General features: G+C 36.6%; 1 protein-coding gene across 3 annotated transcripts in view; it reads left to right on the top strand.

Annotated features, from left to right (window-relative positions):
- Positions 1–24,348, top strand: part of DLGAP1 (DLG associated protein 1) — a 5,750,587-nt gene that overhangs the window by 3,606,691 nt on the left and 2,119,548 nt on the right. For all 3 annotated transcript variants that reach the window (XM_044065573.1, XM_044065572.1, XM_044065574.1), the window contains one exon: positions 6,757–6,842. The gene's annotated coding sequence lies outside the window, so the exon portion shown is untranslated. The remainder of the gene's footprint in view (positions 1–6,756; positions 6,843–24,348) is intronic.

Raw genomic sequence — 24,348 nt, 5'->3', positions numbered from 1 at the left:
GTACCAAAAACTAATGTTCTCTATGCATTTTACATACTGAACTACTGAGTCACTGTTACATCTTGTCAATATCATTCCACAGTTATTTGGTGTTGTATACCTCATTTACATGTGTTATTTTGTGTATGGCTTTAGAGTGCTGTATTTTTCTACCAGAGTCCCAGTTAAAATTGTATTTTTCCATTAATGTTTTAGAAAGTGTATTTTTACATGTTGTATATATAATTGCAGGGTTACCTGCTATTAGATACCTCACTTATGTCTGTACTTATGTGTATGGCTTTATACTGATGTATGTCTGTCCTAGATTCACAATTACAGTACTATTTTTGTCTTACTACTTTAGCTGATTTGGTCGGTGCAGCAGGATGCACAGCATTGCTTAAACATGTTTAATGGTGGGAACTTGAACATTACTATGTTTTGATTACCACACGTGTGCACATTAGCAGCTGTGTGACTTGATGGGTTGATCTACTGTTCTGCAAGTGCGATGGTCCCTGGTTTAAAATTGGGTATAGGTGTATATTTTGAACATGATTAATGTTTTTTCGCACCCATATATCAATGTAGAGCTTTTTAGCATAGTTAAGCAATGTGAAGTGACGCACTGTATCATGTACAAAATCTTTAAAGAAAAGAAAAAAGGGGAGATAGGACAGTGGAGAAATGGGAGGCAAGCAGGGGGGAAACATAGTGAAAGGCAGCTAGGTATGTGCAGGAAGAATGTAGGCAAGAACCATAGCTATCTATTTCTTCTACAGCAACAACTGTGCAATTTAGCAGATTTTTAGCTGATTTTGGACAGTCACCCACAGAGAGAGAGAGGGGTGGGGGCAACAGAAGTGCATTGTTAAGCCAGTTAGACCAAATTAGTCCAGTCCAGTGGACGCGTGTGTGAAATGGAGAGCTATGTATGGGACGATATTTTTTTTTGGGGGGGGGATACCCATTTTTTTAATGTGAGAGTGGAATGCTGGGGAAGAGACATAGGTATGTGTGGGGGAGGTAAGTTGGGTAGGTGAGAAAGCTTATGCAGAATGACAAGACAACAGACAACAGACATGTTTGGTGTATGACACATGAGAGGGGTGAACACCTTGGATGGGGAGGGTGTTGTGGAATCCCAGTCCAATCTGCATCACAAACAGCAGCAGTGCCACTCAAGTCCTCGCCCATGGGACTTTCAGCACTACTCCTTCACTGCCTCTGTGATAGCAATGGTGGACGTGGGCATCCAGGGTGGGGTGGCCTCACCAGGATGGACAGCATGTTCTTCATCTGGCATAGGTGTCCACCGAGAGTTCGGAGTAGCAACCCATGCACCATACCTGGCAGTTCCTAATGGGTGATAAATTCACCCCCTCCACCTTCACTCCCAGACGGGGGCCCAAACCCAGTCTATGAGACAGCTCTACACAATGCCACAGGTAGTGCAGGGTCAGCAGAGGGGACACCACCAGACTGCAGTCCAGATGTGCTGGGTCCCAGTGCCACGACCAGGGGAGCCAAGGTAGAGGGATCTCCAGGAACCAGCCTACCTTGTCATGATGTAGAAATCAAATATAAATATAGGGTGAGAATCAACACAACCAAACAGATGTTAGTATTAACATTATAGAACATAATAATGAGTAATCAAACAAAGTTTGAAGGATTATAATGATAACAACAGTAAGTAACGTTAGTACAATTATTTTAACAGCAAATCAATATGAAATTATACATAAGGCCAACATAACAGGTTGTTACAAAAATGTACATTAATATGAAATCATAATAATGTTTGTTTGTCTTTCGGCTTTTTCCTGGTAAGGGATCACCACAGCGGGACTCCGGTCCACTAATGATTGGCAGTAGAATTTTTTACGAAACACTGAGGTGTCAGCTCGATGCCCAACCTTCAACGAAGGCACAATATGAAATCATAATAATAAATAACATTAATAAATCAAAGAAGAGAAGGATTGGAGTGAGAGAGAGAAAAATACAAATAGTAGCTTTGCAGGTAATATTACTACACAGACTACTACTACTACATACTTCTACATATGTACAATGTCATATGGGAGTACAGTGAATGCAGCTAATGTATAAATGATGCTGCACATGCATAGCTCTCAAACTGTTAACATGGGTCAGTATGGGCCAAGCTCTAACACATGGTGGAATGGAGGCACAACTACTGAGTACAGTTGAACATAGTGTGCTCATACATTAGTAGCAAGGTGTTATGGTAACACATTTACCACTGAATTGCATTCCAAGAAATGTCATTTATCTGCTTACCAAGGAGCAAATATATGGGGCATTACTCATTATATTCCAAAAAATCATGAAAGCTGAGAGGTATGCTCATGTACACTAAGTAGAGTAGACAGCCATTGAATACTTAGTTGTCTGTCATGGGATTAGAACCCACAAGCTTTGACTCAGGGGAAAATATGCATTGTTTTTAAAAGTTGACTGCTGTCAGATTAGAACACACATTTAGTGACTAAAGGCATACTGCACAGTTATTTGAAAGAGTCCTTATCAAAGCACATTCTTATTCTCAACTTTATTGATAATGCACCTTAAGATTTGGCATTTATGCACATGCATATCTGGCCAGAACATCAGCTACCTTACCCATATACCTTGTTCCTCAAATGGGTGAAATACATAGCATTATTTATCACAAACTGGCCAGAACACAGGCTTGAACCTTACTGTGGGTATTGCACTACATTTAACTGACAGTTTTTCTGCATTCTTTATTCAGTTTGCTTTCACAATTGACTACTATCAGATTAGAACACAAATTTAGTGACTAAAGGCATGCTGCCCATTTATTTGAAAGAGTCCTTATCAAAGGACATCCTTGCTTTCAACTTTATTGATAATGCACCTTAAAATCTGGCATTTATACACATTCATATCTGGCCAGAACTTCAGCTACCTTACCCATGTACCTTGTTCTTTGACTGGGTGGAATACAGAGCATTATTTGTCACAAACTAACCAGAACACAGGCTTAAACCTTACTGTGGGCATTGCACTAAATTATCAGACTCTTTTTTATGCATTCTTTATTCATGCCTCTTCTACAATTGACTGGAGTCTGGTTAGAACACACATGCAGTGAATAACAAGAGTAGTGCACACCTATTTGTTTAAAAACAGTACATTTCACAGCATCATAGTTACCATGGTGGTGGTGCTGTGGTAGCGTTGTCGCCTCACAGTAAGACGTTGTCCTGTTCAATTCTCAGCTAAAGCGCCTTCTGTGTGGAGACATGCGTGAATGGGCGTACCTTCGTTGAAGGTTGTGTGTCAGGGCTGGCAATTCGGCACGTAAAAATCTACTGCCAATCATTAGCGGACTGGAGTTCCGCTGTGGCGACCCCTAACCGGGAAAAGCCGAACGACACAACAACAACATTTTACAGCATCATCACCCTTTAGAATGTATTGATTACTGTTGCTTCAAGTCTGGCATGTACAGCATGGAGAGCTGTGTCAGACCTCTAGGAAATAACCCATTTACCCTCATCATTACTTAAGTGCAACCTACAGCATATATCACACACTGAGCATGGCAAAATAGTGACTCATTGTTAATCTGTGTAGACTCCATCATCAACTGATGTTTAGATGCTATACTACACAGTATTGAATGTTTTCTTGATTTAACTTGCTTTACTATTTCAGGTAGGCAGTGACTCATTACTACACATATTACATTTCCCAGGCATGTCATACCTAAGTGTTATAACTGCCAACTCTATAAATAATTTATTTTGACAATATTTTATGCATTAGGTTATTAAATTGAAAGTTCGTTACTTACCATACTCACACCTCATCCTGGCCAGCCACCCTGCATGTGAGTGGACATTGCGAGTTTGCTCATCTGCAGCTGTTGTAAGAGAAATAAACCATTATGCATATCAGTTTTGCACAGATTCAGCTTGAACATTTCCAAAGTAATGCCAAATATACTTTTATATCTATGGGGTCTGCCCAGCCCAAGCTTCTTGGAACCAGGTGTCCAAGGTTCCCCCCTTTCTCTTCATCAGGTCATCAAAGTGGTGACAACACTGGTAGGGGATGCCAGTAGCACTGGTAAGGTCCCTAGCCAAATGATCCCAGGGCTCACCTTCTGAGGCCTGGTAATTGCCCTGCAGCAGCCTGGGTCCATAGTTCCTGGCCAGGAGTCCAACAAACACTCTGGACTCCTGCACACCCCACCTCTGCACCCTGAAGCACCCTCCCTCACCAACACCATCAGGCATATCAGCAGCCAAGTGACAACTCCAATGAATGGTGTGAAATTTCTGCCTATTAGCCTTAATGTAGGCTACATTCCTGCCCTTACATGTCATACTGTAACTTTCAAAAAAGCACTGCATTGCTTAGCATCACGCAATGTCGCACAACCGGGGTTAAGCGGATCTTAGCAATGCGCAAACAGGAGAAACTGATGACCATGTTTAAGCGGTGCTTAGAATCCCACAGCTTTACTAAATGTAACAATTTTTTATTTTGAATTAAACTGACATTTCAGTCACCTGACACATTTTCACAAAATATAAAAGGTATTGACTGTTCAGGAATTGAACCCAGGACCTACTACATTGTAATTCATGACTCAACCTATGTAGCCACTTGGATGGTACAGAAAACTGCTAAGTCTTAACAAATACTACTAAGGTGCCTGTTGGTGTTGCTAAACACCACGCCATGCCATGCAAACAAGCAGAAATAAATAAATAAATAAAAAGAAAACAATTGATTATATCCAGATTCTATTTTTAGATATATGGAAGGTGTCTGCTGTGTATGTATAAGTGCAGCTTGGCATCACTAAGCATCGTGCCATGCAAATAGGCACAGTAGAAAAAAAATAAAACAATGAAAAAAAATAAAAAAATATTTCAACCATAGCAGAGTGCATTAGAAATATTATTGTCCTGTGCTTAACATCTGCCCAGGAATTGTCTGGACAGACAAAAAGTATGGGACAGCATGTACACTGCTGCTTACGTGGATTCAGTATCTATGTTAGTGTGATCTCCGTCAGCAGCGCACCATATTTAATATGTATGGCACGCTGCCGAGGAGGAACCGTGGCCATGTACATAGATACATTCAATGTAGGCTCTACACGGAGCCTACACAGACTTTATTGAATCCTGGGGGGTATTTTTTAACTGATAAATACCAGAATATATCAGAAAACGCTTTAATATTATAGGGTTACTCTCATAAAAGTCGATCCTGAGTGAAACATTCACTCTAATCAGAACTTCTGGCTTCACGTGAACTAAACAAGTACTTTTGCTCATTATTCTACTATAAGATTTCAGGAGTACAAGGATGTTGCTTCAACAGATGTAATAAAACTGAACCTGGCTGATTTAAAAATATTTTAAGGGAGAGGATACAACACACACACACACACACACACACACACACACACACACACACACACACACACACACACACACACACAGACACACACACACACACACACACACACACACACACACACACACACACACACACACACACACACACACACACACACACACACACACACTCACACACACGCTCCCACATGCTCCATGCTCAGCTCAGGTCAGTTTATATAAGAATATACATATATATATATATATATATATATATATATATATATATATATATATATATATATATGCATGTGTGTATATATCTATATATGTACACTTCTATAATCACACACATACATACATGTATATGTGTGTGTGTGTGTGTGTGTGTGTGTGTGTGTGTATATATATATATATATATATATATATATATATATATATATATATATATATATATATAGATATAGAGAGAGAGAGATAAATATAGAGATAGATATACATGTATATGTATATACATATATATATATATATATATATATATATATATATATTTTTTTTTTTTTTAAAAGAGATGTATATATAGATGTGTTGATTTTTGTTTATACATGCTATTCTTGTAAAGGCTGAGAGAGAATGCATAAACAACAAACTGAAGTCAATTATAGAAAAGTAAAATAACTCCTCACACACTCAAGAGAGATGATAGGAAAGAAATCATTCTTAAAAATGTGAATTTCAAAACATATGAAACATAATGTACCTCTAAAATTAGTTATTAACTGTTTGGGCATTGTGTTATGAAATATGGATTTCGATTTAATTGATGCGCCATATCAAAATATTAACTAAAATTCTTTATTTCTCTTGGGGAAAATCACTTTCAGAATAAGTTGTCATAATTCCAATCAGTTGAAACCTTTTTGTAATTAGGGCTATGGATGCTAAGACATTATATGGACACTTCTAATTTTGTGAACAATTAGCTATGCCATTGTCAGCACACAACTCTTAAGACTTACTGAGAAGCATCATTCCTTTCTAATTTATGCTGTTTACTCTTTTTTCCCATGGACACTGTTTTAGGAATAGCAATGATTTGTATTTATAGCCAGAAATCTACACGTTCAGTTGTACTTGTAATTTACGTCTACCAGATATGTCCCTGCATGTTGTTTCTGATATGAACAAGACCACAGGGAGCTAGACCGAAAATGATATTTGAGGCAACAGATGCACTTGGGGAAATCAGGAAGAAGGCTGTTGACTTTGCTGTTTGGAAATGCAGCTGTTTTAGAGGAATCAGTGATATATCCATGCACTTGTGGATGTATTTTTAAGAATGACATTATATATTTTTTAATAGGTTAATTAAAGGAAGTGCAGAAGATTAACGAAGATCAAAGTGAGGAAAAAAAGAAAACGGGAGTTCCAGGTTTTAATGCTAACAAGGTATGAAAAGACAATACATAAATACTTATTTCGCTGTAAAGAGTACAAGACAACTTGTCATAATAAATTATTTTTACATAGAATAAGTGTTCTTGGTAGTCTGCTGACATGGGATTGGTAATAACAGCTCTAGACATATGTGTCACATGGAATTTTGGAACCATAATCATGAGAAGTTTATTGTTTCTTAAATATTTATTAGAGTGTAAATAATGTAAATTCTTGTCACCAGATAAAATCAGCATACTGTCAGTAAAAATCTGAAATCCAAATGTTGTCTAAATTCTTAGATTGTTATTCCTGGTTTTAAATTTGAAACACATTTCAAACAAGTACGTGAGCTGATTCTTGTTGGTTATTAGCCTGAAGCCTGCAAAATGTTTAATAAAGTATTTTCTGTTTGTTTTATTTTGTATAAAATAGAGCATGTTTTCTTTAATTTTAGGTCTTGAGCAAGAAAGAGTCTTGGAAAACTGTTTGCAGTTTTTTGTTTATTAATATGCATAAGAATTTCCTAGATACATAATCAATTGAAGCAGTGAACCATTCCACCATTCCCAATGCAGAGAAGTAACTAATTACATGGGCATCCAGAGCTCTTACACTTGCTAAAATTAAATATTTGCAAACAGAGAAGGAGGCTTTTTTCACATAGCAAGAAGTCTGATCAGTATTTATGTGGGGTGGGGGACACAAAGCAGATGAAAGATCAGAAGCCGTTACTCATCTTACTTGATGCCACTGATGTGTGGACAAAGACATAGATTGTCTGTTAGCTGATTATTTGAGGAGGACACCCCAAAATACAAACTGGGTAGCACAAGTGATTCTTATGGACAAGCAGTGCCCGAAGAATTTGAAATAAGTCATAGATGGTTGACTTAAATGTGTGGCTGAGACATTCTGAGGGTGTCACATTTAGATATGTTTCAACTTTTGGCTGAGCAGGATTGTGACTTTTGAGAAGCTAGAGTAATTATGCTATCAAAACTAAGAAGCTGTTCTAAAGAAATTCCATATGGGACATGGATGACAAAATGTTGGAAACTCAGAATGTAAACAAATGTGGTCACTAGGAACAGAGGCAAACTTGAGCAAACTGGTAAGGAATATAAGCTTTGCAAAATGTAGCATTTTTCTTTTCTTTTCTTTCTTTCTTTCATTCATTTTTTTTCTTTCTTCTAATGTGAGTAGGTAGATTTATACCAAGACCAGTATTAGCCATGATCTAGTTCATAAAGTACAGTCAGTACAAAATATCTAACAGTAAAACAGTTTTAAACATGCAATAGCATGATATAGAAGCCAGGTGAGCTCTTTAAATGAGCAAAATGTAAAAGTGCTTTCATAGGTTTTCGTAAAAATAGCAGTGTTTTAAAGAACATCCTCAGGATCATCCATACAGTCAACTTATATTTTGAAGAGGGATGTCTTTCTCCTTTGCCTTTGTAGCCTTTTTTAGTGAACTACATTTGTAATTCTCATGTCAGATATTGTGTACTGTTAATGTCCTGGATGGTGTTTGATTTAGCAGAACATTTCTTGAGTAATATTTGCATGACCATGATGGATGAGCACTCAGAGAGGTTCAGAATGTCAGTAACAGCCTCTCAGGTCATTGGCACTAGAATTAGGAGTATTTAGTGACTTTTCCCTGATAAATTAAAATAAAATAAAGTTATTACAACCTGAGTACATTCTTTAGTTATATAATTTTCAGAACAGTCTCTGCTTGCTCAACCATCAGTCTGTCAATTACAGAATAAGAATACTAAAATGAAATCACATTTAATGGCTTCCAAAAAAAACAATACTTTATGTTTCACTGAGGACCCATGCAAATTGGTAACAAATATTCTATGAGTATTGGAGTGATATTATACTTAGAGGAATGCCACTTGCTCTGAAAGTGCAAACTCTACTTAAACAAGTGTCTAGAACAGCAATGGTGTCTCCATGAGAAAGTATTGCTAATATAGTAGGAAAAGTTGTGATTGTAACTTTTGTGCAAATTCTATGTTTGGACATTTTCATAATATATTATATCCTTCTATATTATATAAGATACCAGGTTTTCATCAGCAGCTATATTAAGGTTTCTGTATTAGTAACATGTTTGAAAAAGACCACAGTTATTTCTAAATAACATGCACGGAAGACAATGAAAGAGTTAAAAAGTAGAGCTTAGCTGAAATTGCTTTGTAATAATAGAATCATATTATGCTTGGATACTCATCAAAGGCACAGAATATGTGATGTAAAATATAATATGATATCTTCATATGCCATTTTATTTAACAATTTTCAGGTAGCTAGGTCACTATAATAAAACAGAAAAGAAACTCAGTAAAACATTTTAAAAAAGAATTTAAATCAAGAGAAACTCCAGCTTGGTAAATACATATGATAGATTCAAACTATTCATTTTCTAATTATCTGAATGCAGAATATGAAGACAAATGCCTTTCTGGATGTAGCATTGTACAGTCTGTAATTATCCTTCAGCATTATTTTCTCTCTTTTGTTCTGAATTTCTAAACTGCATATAATAAGAAAAAAATAATACATAGTAGTTTCCTTTCTTTCATTTTCTTTCCTTCTTTCTGCCAGAAGTGCTTCAAAGTAAAAGAAGTTTAATTTGTTCTGTTGCTTCTAACCGTTAGTAGCAATGAAACTGCCTACTCTTAGCAAAAGCCTGCAGTGAGATCTCATACATAGTTTGGTCCTGTTCAAATTAAAACTTTTTTGACTGGATAACAAAGCAATGCTGAATAGGCAAAAACAATTTTGCATTTCTACTTAGAAATTAAGCAGAAGTAACAGCTCCAAATTTCATGAAACTGCAAATGAAGACAGCAAGTCTGGATTTACTGATTTATTGATGTGTCTGTTTATTCATGTTATGTCTGCTGATTCATTTCTTTTTTGTTGTTATTGACTGATGTACAACTGGGCAAATCTCATGTGCATTTGCATTTGATATTCAAAAAGAAAAACTCCAGAAATTTGAGATACTTAAGACTATAATGAAAGAATTGACATTCTAGTTGAAATGAACATTTCAGGCAAGACTAACTGGTATATTCAAACCATGCTGCTTTTACATTTCATTTTGTTGATAAGGACGCCCCCTGGATATTTTCTTGGAGCTAGAACTAACTGGCATGACTTCATAAAAGATTAAATCCACAATGCTTTACTACCTAAATTAATATGCAGGATAACGTATATCCCATGATAAATTATCAAGAGGAGTGTCTCATTTCCTAGAAAGGCAAGTTGTCAACTTTGTCTTGCAAATGGAACACTTACATTGTGAATTAATACACGTGATGCTGTAGTAGTGAAACCACAATGTAAGATGTTGCTATTCTAAAGAAGTATATTGTTTTTCTTTTCCCAGAATACTTTGCGGTTTTGTATAAATCATTGTCCTATAAAAAACAAACTTGCTTACTACTTTCAGTTTGAGAATATAACTATAAATAGCATTAATTGTAAAAGAAAGATACTTCAAAAGTTGATCAGTACACATTAAATGCTTTATTGCTTCTAAATCCTCCTGAAGTTGTACATTCATCAACATAGATTCACTTTAGAAAAGTATCTCCTTCTGGTTTTGAATTTGCAGTGGAAATCATACTTAGTAAGTCTACCTAAGCTGTTTTGGAGCCGTAAACTCCATCTTGCCACACCCAGAGCAACTAAATGTAGATTTCCTTTTAAAGGCAGATTATTATATTTAGTAGCTAATCTCATCTGTTTGTTAAGGGGCACAACACCTTGTCACTTCCCTATATTAAGCCAGCAATTGTTTTCATAAATGTTAACCTAATCAAGTGATACCTGATTACATTTGCCCAACAACTGCCTTAAATTGTTTTTACATTTTCTTTCGCCTGTACATATTGTATAAATGCCATCCAGCATCTAAGTCTTATAAACTTATTATGTACAGACACCTAATCTTTACTTAGTATTTGTCTTTCTGTTGATCTCTTGGCATTATCAGTGCCAAAATTCACAAAAGGTCACAGTTGTTTAGGCATTTTCAGGCATTTCAGTTTCTTCTCATTCTTTCAAAAGTTTACTCATTTGGCAACCCAAGTGGCTCTTGTGGTATTCATTTCAGTGCTTGCTGTAGCTCCTTTTAAGTTCTGTACGCAATACTCTACTTGTTTAATGACAAACATAGTGCCTGTGAAATACCTAGCTGCTGCTGTAAGTTGCTGCCCTTCAGCAGTCAGTCAAGAAAATAATCTATTCTGTACATATTCTGTTTACCTCGAGCCCCCTGATGATCTATCCTGTATATATTCTGTTTACCTCTACCACCTAGCTGATCTATCCTGCATGTATTCTGCTTACCCTGTGCACCTAGCTAATCTATTCTGTACATATTCTGTTTACCTTGAGCACCTAGTTGATCTATCTTGCATATATTCTGTTTATATTGAGCATTTGACTGATCTATCCTACATGTATTCTGTTTACCTTGAGCACCTAGCTGATCTGTCCTGCATGTATTCTGTTTACCTTGAGCACCTAGCTAATCTATTCTGTATGTATTCTGTTTACCTTGAGCACCTAGCTGATCTGTCCTGCATATATTCTGTTTACCTTGAGCACCCAGCTGATCTGTCCTGCATGTATTCTGTTTACCTTGAGCACCTAGCTGATCTGTCCTGCATATATTCTGTTTACCTTGAGCATCCAGCTGATCTGTCCTGCATGTATTCTATTTACCTTGAGCACCCAGCTGATCTGTCCTGCATATATTCTGTTTACCTTGAGCACCTAGCTGCATTCCATTCATAACTTTCTGTCTGTAAGTAGACTTTAGAAGGGATAAACAGAGCACCGTCTGTATATAATAGCACTTTTAAACAAAGTCATAAGAAATAGTCTATAAAGCACATGTACTGAGTCCTCCTAATTATCCTTATCTTCTGTCTTCTCCTTCTTCTCTCCTTTTATTTTGTTGTCTTTTTTGTTAGTTAATATGCATACTATTTGAATTTATTTCATTATTATTATGGACCTCATAAACAAAGACATAAGCACTGTCCAAGCACTTGACCCCACCCAGTTCGGATTTGTCAAGGGGAGATCTTGCCTGTTGAACCTGGTTGACTTTTTTGAGACTGTCACCAAGGCACTGGATGAGGGAAAGTCAATACATACAGCTTACCTTGACTTGGCCAAAGCCTTTGACACAATCCCCCACTCAGACATTATCAAAAAGCTAACAGAACTTGGTGTAAATCCCTATCTCATCAGGTGGGTGGCCAACTGGATTACTGATAGGACCCACAAGGTCAAAATAGGTGCCAATACCTCCAATAGCAGACTTGTCACTAGTGGTCTCCCCCAGGGATCTGTCTGGGGATCCCTATTGTTTGGCATCTACTTTTCAGAGGTCCAGGCAAAGACAAAAGGCCTGTGGCTGACCAGGTTTGCAGATGACTGTAAGTTGGGTGCTGTCATTCACTCCCCAAATGATGCTAACATACTTCAAGAGGGTCTCACAGCAACAAATGACTGGGGCCAAAGTCATGGCCTTAAGTTAAATGCAAAAAAGTATTATCATACAATTCATCAAAAACACAGCCCCTACTGATTACCACATTAGCGGCAACCCCCTAAGCACACAACCTGTGGTGAGAGACCTGAGTACACAAGTTGACAACAATCTCACATTTGACCATCACGTAGCGGCAGTGGTCTGAAAAGTCTTATACTTGGTTCATCTCATAAGTAAAGGAATTGCAGCCAGAAAAAAGGAGGTTATTACCTATCTATACTCCTCCCTCATTAGGCCAATAATTGAGTACAACACCCTGTTTGGTATGTACCTCTCCAAACACCTGCACCAACTGGAAAAGCCACAGAAATGCCTCACAAATAGAATCCATGACCTCCAACACCTGTCCTATGTGGAAAGGCTCAAATTACTATCATTCTACTCTGTATAGTACAGATTGCACAAAGATGACCTGTATCTCACCTACAAGGCAATCTCAGACCCTGCACTACTAGAGATGCTCCATATCCATAAGTCTAACTCCTCATGTAGTACCCAATCGAAAGGTTTAATTCCAATATGTGACATTAACAAAACCTGCTGGAGAGACAGGTTTATCTCCCAGAGTCTACCCCATCTCTGGAATAGACTCCCCATGCACATCAAGCAAAGTTCATCGCTGACCCTCTTCAAGAGCAACCTTGATGAGTGAATGGGCAACCACAAATTTGTCCCAGGGGTTCCACCTGTGTCCCTCACTGACAGGGGTGACAGGTGCTGATCGCAGTTTCTTTTCTGGGGATAAACTCTTGGCAAGGCTTGAAAGGGCCACAGAGCCATTAGCCTAGTAATCTCCTATGATCTTATGATCCTGTGTATGTCTGTATTCCATCTTTCTTGTGGTCTGTAATAACCTGTCTTATTTCCCTTCCCTATTTTTGAGTGTTTGTACTCTTTATACAAGTTTTATATAAGTTCACTTTCTTCCTGTTATCTGCAGTTTTGCACAATTACCCTTTATTTCACCTGGCAATTAGCCATGGACTTCTGCCTTCTCCTTTTATGCAAGTGAGTATTCTTTTTTGTCTCCTACATCACCTCTTACCACGTTCCATTTTATTCTGTCTCTTCTCCTACAGACCATGCTTTTTATTGCAGACATGCATTTCACCAGTCCAGTTCTCGTTATTTATTTATTTTACATTTGTTGACCGGGCTAGTCTATCTAGATATATGTCTATTTTCAGTAGAGGCCTGGGGAGATAAGCTCCAATGAAAAACGACAAAATCATGATAAAATCATATACAAATTAAGGTAAACAATGCACAGTGCAGGTACATTAGTAAGACATAATCAAGAGGTCAGAAGTAAATAACATAGTGGAAAATAATCAGGTATAAGTAGTATAATGCACATGCAGTTTCATGTATGACTCATGTTTCATGGTATGACATGATGAATTCCATGGTTCTACAGGCATCAATCTATAATATCTTTAATACTGTTCATCATCTTTGTCAGTCCAACCTGTGTACTTCTTGCCCTTGATCCACACCCCACCTACCCCAGTAGTCTCAACACTATTACAGTCACATTAATGTGAAAACTGGAGTCAGAACTGGAATCCTGTCAGACCACATCCAGGATCGCTGGGACTTTGGACTCATACTGCACTGCTTCTCCTGCTTGGTTGGTAATTATTGTGTTTTCTCCTATATCAACTCTTGCTACATTCCCTATTATTCTGCCTCATCTCCTGCAGATCATTGTTGGTATTCATAGTCCAGGACTTCATAGCTACACAGTGGTTATCCTTGAATAGTGCCACTACACGTGTATGCAAATAAGCGAAGCACAGGTAATTCATGCCGAATAAGGAAAGTGAAGCCATTTTGAAAAACATGCCTACTTATAACAAAAGTGCAAAGTACCTAAAGTTAAACATTCAGTACATATGAAGTACTGCATGAAAGCCATAGGCTTGCTATATCTGTGCATTTATTCTGATCTTGCAGATACACACAGCTATGCCCATTCATGCTTGAAAAACATAAGGAGAGTGGTGGACTCTGAAGCTTATTATTAATATTTTTTTAAAAATTAAGGAGTTAAAAAGTTTTGTATAGGTGTATCCTTATATGGACACCATGCTATTTGCATTAAAGAATGGAAAGGAGGAGAAAGACTGAAAAAGGAAGACATTATGAATACAGAAAAACTGCAGGAACAGATCAAGAGGGTTGCATTGGAGGAGATGGGAGAGGAGGGTTAACATGTTTTTGATGGGGGATAGACCCTCCTATTTTTTCGTGAGTTTTTTTTATATAAGAGGGTAGTGTAGGTGGGAAATGGATAAGAGGGTGTAGGAGAAAGGATAAGAGAAAAAGAGGTGACAAGTAGTGGCAATATCAAGTGTCCCCAGTCCACAGAGCCCCAAATATTTCCACTGTCAGATGGTGTTGCAGTTGTGGACCACAATGTTGAGAGGGTAGGAGTCTGTAGTGGTGGGTTGGTCAGCACCAGCTGGGACAGTGAATCGTGAACCAGCTGAAAAGAGGCATTGACTGGCCAAAGCCATCTGTCCATGACCTGATCCAGCATATCCTCAATCAAGTCCTGAAGCCCCCATTCAGTGAGGCTTGCCAGTCTTTGTTTTGGAGTGCCTGCAGGACCAGTGCCACTGCCCTGACCCTGCAAGAATGTCCCTGGATGGTCAGATGGTGAACATTCCCTAACCTGGGAGGTATGTGCCTAGGCTGCTTCTGAGGAATTTAGATATTTGAAAAATGAACGTAAATGGGAAAGAAAGAAAATAAAAAAAGGAGACCAGAATGCATAATTAAAATAAGAAAAACAGCGAATAAGGGTTGGAAGGAAGGAGAAACAGAGAGAAAAAAATAAAATGCAGACAAAAAATGTGTGCTTCATGTTACACAACATTTTCCTACTTTAAAACATTTTTATTTTTATAAGTCTTTATTGAAATAAAACATAATGTATGAGATGTGCTTATGTATACATGGGACTAGTGATTTGGGAAGTGATTACATGTACATGAGTAGAATGGGATGAAAAATACTTATACATATTTTGGATAAAATTATATAGGAAGTGCTTATGTGAACTTGGGAAGAAAATATATTGTTATCAGTTTTAAGTTGGCTTTACATTTTGCAGTATACTATACAAAAATAAATTTTCATATTTGTGCCTGATATGCATTTGTTTGTAAACTACCTTATATAAATACTTACATCTTATAAAACCACTTTAAGACAGAATATTATAGTTATATATAGACATATCTCTTACAGTTTGTTGCAGTAATGTACTGAATGCACTGAGTGCTTCAGGTACATTCTTTTATAAGTTATTTCTTTATTTAAATTAATGAAATCAAGTTCAACTAAAAATGCTATTTACTACTTTATCCATGCTTACTGGTGACTTTACCTTGCTAATATCTAGTGTAATTTATTTCCAAGTTGGCTAGAAAGAGAATACAAAAGATAATTGTTGTTTACAATATGTGACCTCTTTTTTCCTTAATGTTACTGATGGCATTAGTACTAATATGCAAGCCATTTCATTCACTGATGTACTTGCTTACTATGTGTTTGTTAATATTTATTTCTATCCAAATTGTCATAATGAGCCAATCTTCCCTTTATTGCAAGTTACAAACAAATTGTTTTTTATAGGTGTGAATAGCTTGTCTATTTGGTGGAATGGTGTTTTAAAATGTAGTGCTTTGCATGTAACAGTCTGTGAACTGTGTTCAGCAGAAGGTATACATACATGGAAAAACGTAGCAATTCAAAGAAGTTTTCAGATCCTTAGCTGTACAAATTCTGTTTTTTTTTTTGTTTGTTTGTTTTTTATAGTTTTCTGCCTAATAATTCTAAGCATATATGAGTGTGGTTTCAAAGTGTATACAGAAGTAATACAACTGGTTACTTCTCATTAAAGTATTTGCTGGTCATTCCCTTGACACTGCAACCCCCATATCCTTCTGGCAACCTACAGTCTGACTAGGGTGTGGTGCCTGACTAAATTCAGCCATCTTGTATGTGCAGTTAGTATTGTGAAAGAAAATACTGTATTTTACATGTACTATAATTTATTTATTTGACAGTTGTTGACCGGGTTGGTCTGACTGTGCTATTGCCCTTTTTTAGCAGAGGCTTAGGGAGGAAAGCTCCTCAATAATAAACAAAAAACATAGAATATGAAAATAGTACAATAATTAAAGTAGTAAAACAATGTATCAATATAAAATATATAGTCTTTGATTTACAAGTTATTGAAGACTATAATTTTAAAATCAGTTAGGTCAAGTGAGACAATCTGAAGCATTTGACTTAGCTATTTGCAGAGTAGTTTCATTATGCACAGTAAAAGAGAAGTTGTAAGGTGAATTCTTGTATACCGTAAGTATATGGAGTATAGTGAGAGCATAAAGTGAAAGAGGCATTATTTACAGTTATTTCTATATCTGAGTAGTATATTTGATAGTCATGGGAGAAATATTTAGGTACAAGAGTATATTTGTTTGAGGGGAAAGGGGTTTAAAAAATTCAGGATAAGTAGGGGTAAAGCATGTAAAGGATAGTTAGTAAAAGAAACATGATTTGGTGGGGAGGTTATGTAGAAAGTCAGATAGGGTCATAAGTGCTGGCCTACACAAACAAAACCCTTTCTTCACAAAACTCTGTGCTTCTGTAGATCACCTTACTTGTGTCAGCAATGTTTGCTGGGGGGGGGGTGATCCCTGCCAGGGATGAGAGGTGCTCACCCAGCTCCTGGCAGATGTCAGTCTTTCTCAACTCACTTCCTCTTAGCATGCATGGATCTTATCCAGGTATGATTTGCTAAGAAGGCAGACCTAATCTTGGTTGCCTTATCTGAACCACTTAGAGAGTGTCCTCATGCTTTCACAGGTGCTGCTACCATCATTTGAAGTGTCATAACCACAATGAAAACAGATGAACATGGCTGTGGTTCACAGGTTTAGAAGCAGTCCCTGTGGGGTGTGATACCATCTTAATTAAACCCTGTTAACCAGCAGGGATGTTAGACCCCGGTACTGTTAATACTAGAAAGTTTGGTTTAACCAAAAATGCTTTGCCACACATTTTTATAAAATAATAATTTCACATTCCATTTATGTGTTGGATAAAGAACAGCATGCAATAATTTTTATTTATGTTAGTTATAATTGCTAATGCTGATGTGCATTGTATTAGTAACATTTTTGGAGTATTTTACCCAAATGTCATTAATGCATGCCTCATCAGTTTTTTTTTTTTTTTTTTTGGGAGGGGAGGGAGATCTTTTTGCAGAAATAAATATTCCTATGTTTGTTAGTATCAGATATTATTAAATGAGTGATAAAGAGTACCAGATGATGTTAGATGTGCAAGGATTTTACTTCATGGTTGTACAAACTCTCATACATATGACTCCATTTTGTTTTTTCTAAACATATTCATCTTTGAGCATTTTTGAGGCTATTCACGCATTCCAGCAGCATGATGGGGACTGTTGTGGACTCTGCTGCTTTTCGCACCAGGTTCACATGAACTTGAATCCATGTTCATGAGCAACTGAGAACAACTTATGTGTATAAGTGGCAGTACACGTTTATGTATTACTGTGGTTCACAGAGATAAATGTAATAGGACCTAATTTGCATGCAAAATGTGTAAATGTATCTGACTTTACATGAAGTAGTTTAACATCACCATATTAATTTGTAATTACTCCAGTTAGATGGCAAATGACTTTTGAAACAGCAGTTTTTAAAGTAAGAAAAAATAATAGAAATATTGTAAATTAATATAAAAAAACTTCAAAATGATGTAAACTTTGTGAGTTCACTTCAAGAAATGTTTATATTGTTGATATGTGGGCATATAAGAGAAAGGCATTTTTTGGGTGAGGGAGATGTAATTTGTAAATGGAAAAGCATTATGAGAGCAGTAGAATGACTAGTAATCACTGAGAAAATTATTTACTTTGGTGTCATGTTGTGATTGTGCAAATGTGGTGAAAATGTAGCTTTTAATTCTGAATTACTGAAGTGGAAAGGATATGTTACTGGCTAAACAATATTCCTTTATTTTGAGATTTCTGAGAATCACTGAAGAATGAAAAAATACAGTCTCATCAATACAAGGCAGTGTTAGGTGCTAGAATGACCCACAGGAAGGCTCTACGAGGGAAGTTTTCATGGACAGCGTCTAAGATGCACAATTCCACACTGCAGAAAAGTCATCTTATCTAATATGCAGATGCAGAAGAAGCAGGGCAAGCTTTATCATATGTGAACAACCTCAAAATCATCATCAAAACTCAGGATACCTAAAGGGCAGCTTCATCATCAACATTAATTCACTTAACATATCCCACCTACCTTTCTTACTCTACTCTGCTTCAACTACCTATTACACTCATGCACTATTGCTGCATCATGTATTACCACAAAAGTTGCATACTACTTCATACTAGTGCATATCATTACTATCTATCAGAAATATGGTTAGCTTAACTTAGTATTGACCCTCTTACTGAATGTAACAAATATATCATGCTTAACTAATGACACTTTCTTGTATCATTTCATACTTATCATAGTCTTGCAAAATTTAAACTTTTTTATTTTGAAATCTGACCTACTAATAATTCTAAAAAAAATGCAATTAAATGTTGGAAGCTAACTTATAATTTGTAATGAGATAATTCTGCAACTTACAGAAGTGAAATTGTAATGACAAAGTGAACTATCTTTAGTGAAAGACAGTAGTAGGATGTCTAGATTGGTATACAGGGAGCAGACTAGCAGCCAGGGATGGGTCCTGGAGAGGCAGCAGGGAATGTAGCAGGGGGACTACCTAGTGCAGTTAACTTTTTTTCACAGTTTAAGATGTGCCTGCTACTTACACATCTCAGTTTTTCTCTTACCTCATAAAGCCTAGTCCAATAATTCAAGTTTTTTTTCACAGAACAGTTTCCAGAACTAAATAAAAAAAAACATCCTCAAACTCTCCAGCAAATCCAACATATATATAGTGAAACTGATCTAAAGTATATGAAAGATCCTGAAACTTGAACTTAACTTGAACTCACACTACATACTTGGAACTGTTTAGTAACTTAAGAACATGGTTACATTACATAGAATGCCAGTAACTTTTACCATACATTTTTACATGCATCCAGACCAAAGATCAACTTTTCACCTAACAATATCACTCCCAAGAGACCTTCAAACTGAACTCAACACTTTCAAACAAAAAGACCTGTCTCAATTAATCACTTGCCTGGTAAAAACAAATGTCAAGATCTCTCAGATGAACATGAAAATTACTGTCCTGATTTTCAATAAGAAATGAAAAAATGTCTTCTGAAATATACTCTTCTCAAAAGTCCATTGATAAGGGTCCATTGATATACCAATAATTCATTGATAAAAAAGTTCATTACTCCTCAAAACTATAAAAGCCTAAAACATTTTGACTTAATAAATGATACAAATACAGCCCTACAGGCTCACTTTAAGTTTAAAAATCAGGACCAAAACATTCAGGATACACCTTGAAAACTGAACCCCCACCCTCATAAAAAATTTTAAAATATGAACCCCCACCCCTTTAAGTCCAAATGTGAATTTAAGGGCTTCGAAAAAGAAAATCTTCTCAAAAGTTGAATCTGACCTCTCAAAAGTACCTATACCTATATTCACTAGCCCATGCAGCATCAGCCACTACCTATCTAATGGAGTTCAGCTGCAGCCACAGTTCCAATGCTGAGGTATGGCAATCCCAACAAAAAAGAGAATTAATGCTCAACAAAAGCAAAAAAAAAAAAAAAAACAAAAGAAAAAAAAATAAGCAAAAATTCCTATAAAAATAAAAATAAATCTTAATTAATCTAAAACACTTTATAAAAAACTTTTAAAAATTAAAGACTTTTATCAAAAAGAAAAAAAAAAAAAAGTGAAAAAAAAGGTCAAAAGACAAAAAATAAGTGTAACTAGAAGCTATATATGAAACCAAGTAGTACAACTTTATATATACCAATTAAAAATTAAATTATAAAACAATAAGACATATATAAATTGATTAATAATAAATACTATCACTCACTCAGAGGAATAGAAGTTCACACCTCACAGAAACAGTCATTGAAATTACACAAATGCCGTACATTAACAATAGAAAATAATTCCAAAATCCAATCCCAGGCCAGCAAAAGTACTGTAAAACAACTTCCTAATATCAACTATAATTATAAAGCTTAGCTTACCCTTATGTGTATGTAGTTTACTGTTAAAATTGTCATCAAAAAAAATAAATAATAAATCCACTTCACATATGATCAAACCTTCCTCTTCCGAAAAATGAAAATGCGGTGTTCGGGCGCGTAAAAAGCGCAGCTACCAGCCAAAAGACGCTGGCAAGAAAAAAAAAAAAGAAAAAAAAAAATCGAAAATTGCGCAGAGAAGAATGAAGGCGTGATGAAAACGAAAACACACAAAAAAAAAAAATAATTTCAATTTAAGTGTTTCATGGACATGGAAGAGCTCTGGGGCATGTGTTCTGCAGGCCAGGTTAGTTACTCCTGTGCTAGAAGAAAGATGAGTCTGTTAACAGATTGCTTTAGTGTTGTGAATGCATTTGTGATACCATAGACATTACTGTAGCACAACTTTTATTGGCTGGACTGAGATTGTTTCATGTGTGTGTATATAATTATGGGATTTGTGTCACTTATCTTTTTTATGAGCGTGGCAGGCCTGCTTTTATTATCATGCTGTTTAACTGATGATTGCATCAAAAGTTTTTTTTTTCTGCATGACCATGGCATATTTTTTCATGTGCAGTAATGATGCAGAAAAAGGGATCAAGGGAGAGACAGGATGACTTCAGCCATGAGGAAAACCTCATTCCTATGGCAGCCCTTAGGACATATAGTAAATGTCTGCTTGGTAAAGGGGAGGCACAAATAAGAGGATGGAAGCCTGGAATCAAGTTGTCCTGTACATTAATGATGTCAGTAGAAGAAACCACACATTAACACAGTGCATGAAGAGGGCAGATGATATGGTAAGACATGCTAGAAGCAAGGCAAGGCAGAATCCAATTGCCCATACAGTACTTGGGGGTAGGAGAGAACCAGTAATCATCTGTTTAACACTAGATGAGAAATACCTCCTTTTCATCCATGGGAATGACTATGACAAAAAAGATGATGACAACAGAATTATCAGAAGTGGTATGGACACTGGCTACTACTTACATCTGCAGCAGCAACACTCCTCTGCTCAGGAAGGTTGGTTTAAAAACAGTATCATTTATTTATATAGAGAATTGAATGCTGACATGGAATAATTACATTACTAGTAATAGGTGAAGCTACCACAACTATACAGAATTACAATGAAGGCAGTGTGTACGGTAATTGTCCCAAACAACTACTTAATAAGCATATAGTAATGTATGATATTTCTTTATTAATAATGTTTTCAAATATTTTTTTACAGGATGAGGAGCAGAAATAAACAGTTTGACTACTCTAATATATTGGGAGGATGTCACCTGGAGAATGGCTGTTGAAGATAATGATGGTTAGTTATATTTATGAGGCAGCCTGAGGAAAGTGACACAGAGTCCCCATGTTTAATGGCGGAATCTCACACCCACCAACATGTTCGTAACTCTGCAGGAAATGACAGTGCTTCACAAAGTCAAGCACATGCTGACATTACAGTCAAGATTATACAGGAAGAAAACCCATATACCTCCACAACAGTATCTCTAAACTAGGATGAACACTTTCAGGATGATGGCAGACATTTAGAGGTAACAGTGTCCACAGTGACACCTTTACAAAGGAAAAACAGATGCAGGAATTTGTTTCAGCTACACTAGGAAGAGTGTAAGGCATTGGCTGCCCAGCAGCAAATGTGCCATGACGTTGTTAGGGCAAGGAGCACTGCCACAGAAGGTCAGCTGGAAATGGTCAGAATCCCCCAGGGTATACATGAGGATCTTCAGCACTACATGAAAGTGTTGCAGTGTCAGGATAATGCCATGATCATCCTGATGCATAGTATGATGGCACAGCAAGCATCTGTGGCCTCTTCCATTTGTTCAGTAGTTAGGACTTACCAGACTCAAGTAGGATTCACTCTTACAAGGGGAACTGAATGGAGTACTGTCCAGACACGTAGCGACAGATCCCATGAGACTACAAGTGCTTCTCGTGAAAAGTACTGTAATTAGTTTGGAGGTGGAACAAGCAAAACAGATTTCATGCAGGCCATGTCATTGTTCATCTACACCTAGCAGAACCTCTCATTCAAGATCCCCATCACAGTCCAGCAGCGCTATCAGATCAGTGTCTGCAGGATCACCTGCATCAAATAAGTCACAACATCAAACTAACTCAACATCCAGCTATCATGACACTTCATATTCAAAATCACTTGCACCATCACCTAGACTTGCTTTAGAAAATGTATATGATGCATTTGACCTTGACCTACCATGAGTCAAGTGTGACATTTCTGTTACTTACAATTTGATTGTCACAAACACAGGTGAATGTTTAACTCAAAGAGGAAAAATTTATTTAAAAAGGGGGAACAACTTAGGGCAGTTTTAAACTGCATGCATTTCATTCCTCTAATAGTACTGCTTAAAACTTCATTGAACTGTGGAAAGAAAGGTGTACATCATAACATATGATTGCAGTAATTAACAACATTAATGCTGCATGCACTGACATTTTAATACAGCTCACAGTTATCTACAAATTAAAAGTAGTAATACACATGTTTTTAGGGAAACACTAATAAGAAAATTATAGATTAAATGAGTATCTTGCCATAAAATTAAACACTGCTTCCGTTTCACCCACACCAGGGCAAAAATGATATGTTTTTTGTTTCTGAGGCCACCAATTATTGTGTATGACAAAATGGAATAATATAATGTGCAATATCTCAACAGACAACATACTATAAATGTAGAAAACGTATAATATAAAAAATGATTTCACTCAAATGCCAGGTATGAACTCATGTTAAATACTGAATTAACACTTTTTACTAATTGAACCTCTTAAGGATTTCTGCATGTGCTTACTTATGTAAACTACATCAACAGAATTTATTCTGCAATGCAAAATGGTTAAAAATGTGATTATTACTTGCATGATGCATTACAACATCACTGAACAGGAGTCAGTGAGCACTCAGCTATGATGTTTACAAACAATAATATGAGTAACTGCTCTGAAATAAAAAAAAATAATAATATTTAAAGAATGAGAAGGAATGTCAGATGAACAGTGACAATAGACCATGCACCATACAGTGCAGTCCACAGATATTATCAATTATACTCCAAGTGTTTTTTACAAGAAAAAAACAACATGAATGTCATGGCCCATAATTCTGAACTAGATGCCTCCTTTTTACAAGCGCAGTAGTAAGTTGTGCATCTGCCTGCCACATGGGGTCCATTATTACTGCTGCCAGCTGGTTCGCATTACTCAAAGTGGGACTAGAACTGGGAGCTTCAGTGACAGAATCGGTGGGTCACTTCACCACCAGATTTGCACATGATCGTGTTGTGCAGAATGCAACATGCAGTAAACATCCTGCATGCAGTAGCTGGATCATACTGAAGTGCACCCTCAGATCATCCAGGCACCTAAAATGACTCTTCTTTTGATGATAGTACAGCTCTGGAAGAAGGATAGGTCTCTTCTGTAGCCCCACTTGGATTTTTCACTGTTGTCTGAGCCAAGGCTCCACTGGATAACTAGCATCACCGGAAAGATGACAAAAAGAGAAAAAGGAGGAGGCAAAACAAAGAAATAGTGATTTATTACTCAGTAATATATTTTATCATGAATAGCTACTGAAGTACAATAGAAAAAAGAAAAAAAAATGTTTTTCCACTTGCCAACAA

This window comes from Protopterus annectens, chromosome 3.part0 (assembly GCF_019279795.1).
Source record: "Protopterus annectens isolate FY-2018-M chromosome 3.part0, PAN1.0, whole genome shotgun sequence".
NCBI lineage: Eukaryota > Metazoa > Chordata > Ceratodontiformes > Protopteridae > Protopterus > Protopterus annectens.
Note: the sequence above shows the minus strand (reverse complement) of the source record. Positions and strands in the feature narration are given on the sequence as shown.